General features: G+C 44.1%; 1 pseudogene; it reads left to right on the top strand.

Moving 5' to 3' along the window:
* The first annotated feature begins 1,910 nt into the window (after nt 1-1,910).
* On the top strand, nt 1,911-4,330 carry LOC137776811 (YTH domain-containing family protein 3 pseudogene; annotated as a pseudogene).
* Nucleotides 4,331-4,676: the final 346 nt, after the last annotated feature.

Raw genomic sequence — 4,676 nt, 5'->3', positions numbered from 1 at the left:
TATGAAAGGAGAAAAGTCCTCAGTTTTATCCAGAGCCAACTCTGTCCTTTGTGAGGTAGCCCATCATTTTCTTTCCCCAGGAGCCATAAATTCATATCTCATCATTGACCATATTATGCCCTCTATCTCTGTTTATTATTAGTGCATATTTTAGAGTGGTGATAAGTATTGGCACATTTTATTATGCTGATAAACAGTGTTGGACGGCCAGGTAAAATGTGTTGTCAACAGTGATTTTACTCTTCAGCATCTTTTACATTTTATTCTCGGCTTGCAGAGCTGAAACTTCAGGACATCAAATCATACGGGGTCTGACTCTTGTCCTGTGCCTTCCAAGTTGATGAGTTAGGAATGGAATGGGAGAGATTATTCATTATGCAGAAACACATTAAGATGTCACAAAACACAACTCTATTCAAATATTTAAAGAACGTATTCAAGAGTCATTGGTATTTAAAGGAAGCAAACATCCTTCTTTAAAGACATGTCATTTTGCTCCTTGAACTTGAAGGAGCAGCAGCCTTCAAGTTCACTCACTGATAGTGAGTTCGAGCGACTAAGGGTACAGGAGAGTAAAAGTCCACTGGATGTTGGAAGCAAAATTTCTCCACACTTCAACCACTGACCAAGACCTAAGTCTCCCTTGACATTGCGGTGGATTTCACATCACCAGAGCAACACGGGGGGGAAACACAGTGAGACCAGACAGCGTTTATGAATGTCGAGTTGACTGGAACACTTGGTCCAAGAGGCACCTGCAGTATTTTGAGATGACGGATCTCTGAGTCTTCATTAAGCCATTTGCTTGGCTGGGCTATTTCCATCACATCTTTTGCTCAGGATAAAATGATTATGGAAGCATGATAGGGCTTCTGGTTTTCAGGGAGAATTTTCTGTGAGGATATTTGTAATTCTAGCCGGTTTAGGGGCAGTCCCAACCAGAGAGGTAAAGCTATGATACCCTTTTATTTATTTATTTTCAATGCCTGCTACTCAGAGAGGCATCTTGAATCGATGGTTCCAACTGGCTGGTTCCTGTGACACATCTCAATACTATTCCATAACTTTTTGGTCATTTTCATTTATGAAAACAGTGTAATTTTGTTTCTTAATGCTCTGTAAGACTACACTGATATACATACACATATATATATATATATATATATACACACACACATGCATATATACTGTGATACATACATGCTGTCGTACATATATATGTATGTATGTACATAAATAGAAGAGAAGGCAAATCTCTTCCTTCTAGTGGAATACAATCTAAGAAAATGTAGAAGGAATAAGGGAGTTTAGGCAGTTATCAGTGGATGCTAATACTAGTGGGTGAAAGTTTGATGAGAAACAGAATACGCACACAATAACAGTGAAACTCTCCACAAATTACTTACAAAGTACAAAGGGAAGAAAACCAACGTTATAGTGCTAAAACCCGGCAGAAAGCAAGGGACCAAACTGACGTCATTTATACTGAGACAAAGCAAGATCATGATGTCTGACGTGATACACTTAGAGGGACACAACCTTCCTTCTGTACTGTTCCTGCTAAGAGTGCATACTCTGAATTTCATCATGAGGAAATATCCAGTATACCCAGATTGAAGGACTTGTACAAAATAACCAGCCTGTCATCTTCAAAAATATCAAGGTCAAGAAAGATAAATAAAGGCTGAGAAACTGTTCCAGTTTGAAGGGGACTAAAGAGACATGACAACAAAATGCACTGCATGGTCCTGTGCTGGAAAAATAATTGCTATAAAAGATGCAGTTGGGGTGATTATCAAAATTTCAATATGGATTGTGCATTAGCTGATAGTATTCTATTAAGATTAAATTTCATCCTTTCAATAATTTTACTGTGTTTATGTAAAAAAGTCTTTGTTCGGCCATTGTGGACCCGAGAAGCGGAGAGCGAGAGGGGAGGAGAGCGTGCAAGCGAAAGAGACGGGCCCCTTCCACCGACTCCCGAGCGCGAGGTCCTCTTTCTGGCTTCTTAGCGAGCGGCGGCGGCGGCTGGAAGAGTCTCTCGGCCGAGGGCGGCAGCCAACTGCTGTGAGTGCACGGGGAGAGGCCCAGGCGGCGGCGGCGGCGGCGGCGGCGGCGGTAGCAGCAGCAGCTCTCGGGTTGCGGTGAAGAATGTCAGCCACTAGCGTGGATCAGAGACCTAAAGGGCAAGGAAATAAAGGTGGGAAAACATGATGCACAGATCTGTTGACTTTCCTAACTTGATGTAGTCAGGACCAGAGCAAAGAATCACCTGGCTCCTAAGGCCCATGTTCTATCTTGATTTGACTCTGCTTCATAGAGCAGAGGAAACAGGCGAAGAATCATTTTCAGTACAAAACGGTTCGATTCATCAAAAAGCTGCTGTAAATGATGATGATTTTGAGCCATACTTGAGTAGCCAGACAAATCAGAATAACAGCTATCCACCAATGTCAGATCCATACATGCCTAGTTACTATGCTCCGTCCATTGGATTTCCATACTCTCTTGGGGAAGCAGCATGGTCCACAGCTGGAGACCAACCTATGCCATATCTGACAACCTATGGACAAATGAGTAATGGAGAACATCATTATATACCAGATGGTGTGTTTAGTCAACCTGGGGCATTAGGAAATACCCCTCCATTTCTTGGTCAACATGGATTTAACTTTTTTCCTGGTAATGCTGATTTCTCTACATGGGGGACAAGTGGATCTCAGGGACAATCCACACAAAGCTCTGCTTACAGTAGCAGTTACGGCTATCCACCGAGTTCTCTTGGGAGAGCTATTACTGATGGACCGGCTGGGTTTGGCAGTGATACCTTAAGTAAGGTGCCTGGCATTAGCAGTATTGAGCAAGGCATGACCGGACTGAAAATTGGTGGTGACCTGACAGCCGCAGTGACAAAAACTGTAGGAACAGCTTTGAGCAGCAGTGGTATGACTAGCATTGCCGCCAACAGTGTGCCCCCCGTTAGCAGCGCGGCGCCTAAGCCAACCTCCTGGGCTGCCATTGCCAGAAAGCCTGCCAAACCTCAACCGAAACTCAAACCCAAGGGCAGCGTGGGGATTGGGGGCTCCGCCGTGCCACCACCTCCTATAAAACACAACATGAACATTGGAACTTGGGATGAGAAGGGGTCAGTGGTAAAGGCTCCAGCAGCCCAGCCAGTTCTGCCTCCTCAGACTCTAGTGCAGCAGCCTCAGCCGTTAATTCAGCCGCCACCGTTGGTGCAAGGCCAGCCGCCCCCGCCGCCGCCGCAGCCGCAGCCGCAGCCGGGAGCGCAGCCGCAGGCCCAGCCTCACCAAGCGCAGCCGCAGCCGCAGCCGCTGCGGAATCGCTGGCTGGCTCCTCGGAACAGGGGGGCGGGCTTCCACCAGAACAGTGGCGGGGGAGGTGAGAACTTTGGTTTAGGTGTTGTTGCTGCCAGTGCCTCGCCCGCCAGCGTAGAAGTGCATCCAGTGCTGGAAAAGCTAAAGGCCGTAAACAACTACAATCCCAAAGACTTTGACCGGAACCTGAAGAACGGACGGGTGTTTATAATTAAAAGCTACTCTGAGGATGACATACACCGTTCCATTAAGTACTCTATCTGGTGTAGTACTGAGCACGGTAACAAGCGTTTGGATGCCGCGTACCGTTCCCTGAATGGGAAGGGCCCGCTCTATTTGCTCTTCAGCGTGAATGGCAGTGGACATTTTTGCGGCGTGGCCGAGATGAAGTCTGTTGTGGACTACAACGCGTATGCCGGTGTCTGGTCTCAGGACAAGTGGAAGGGCAAATTTGAAGTTAAGTGGATCTTTGTCAAAGATGTTCCCAATAACCAGTTACGGCACATTCGCTTAGAAAATAATGACAACAAGCCAGTTACCAATTCAAGGGACACCCAAGAGGTACCCCTAGAAAAAGCTAAGCAAGTGCTCAAAATAATTGCTACTTTCAAGCACACCACCTCAATCTTTGATGACTTTGCACATTATGAAAAGCGTCAAGAAGAGGAGGAAGCCATGCGTAGGGAGAGAAATAGAAACAAACAATAACCATATGAAGATGTCCTGTTAGAATTACAACACTAATGATGTAGACTCTGGAAATGCCTAATAAGTCAAAGAAGACGTTATTAAAGCTTTTTTCTGCTTAAGGTGACATCTTTGAACTCTAACACAGAACTGACTCTTCTTGTAATGGTTTTCATCAGCGCATCTGCCCTTATACTCTCACCAAACACACTTGAGAACTGTAACTTCGTCAAGCACTTTCTGTCCTGAAGCTTTTACCAGTATCTGCTGTCTTTTGTAATTATGCATCCTAGCTAAGGCACAGAAGACTGAACGAATGCAAGGATTCATTAACTCTTTGAATTTGTTAAATACTAACAGTTAACCATTAGAAGTGGTTCAATGATGTAAGAGTCACACTGCTTCAACTTTTTCTTTGTTGTAGTTTTTAAATTGTCAATTTTTAGCTCTTTGACAGATTAAAAGCAAAATAATCATGCCATATTTAGTCCTGGAGTTCAAGTCTAAATGTTTATGTGAAAATTATTGTAGTAAACTTTTAATATGGCAAAGCAACCTTATGCTCTATTTTAGCCAAATGAAACATAATCTGAGATTATATTAGAACATTTCCCTTGTCTTCAAACTGTTTGGTGTAACAGAATATTGATA

Source organism: Eschrichtius robustus, chromosome 14 (genome assembly GCF_028021215.1).
Source record: "Eschrichtius robustus isolate mEscRob2 chromosome 14, mEscRob2.pri, whole genome shotgun sequence".
NCBI classification, from domain to species: Eukaryota; Metazoa; Chordata; class Mammalia; order Artiodactyla; family Eschrichtiidae; genus Eschrichtius; species Eschrichtius robustus.
Note: the sequence above shows the minus strand (reverse complement) of the source record. Positions and strands in the feature narration are given on the sequence as shown.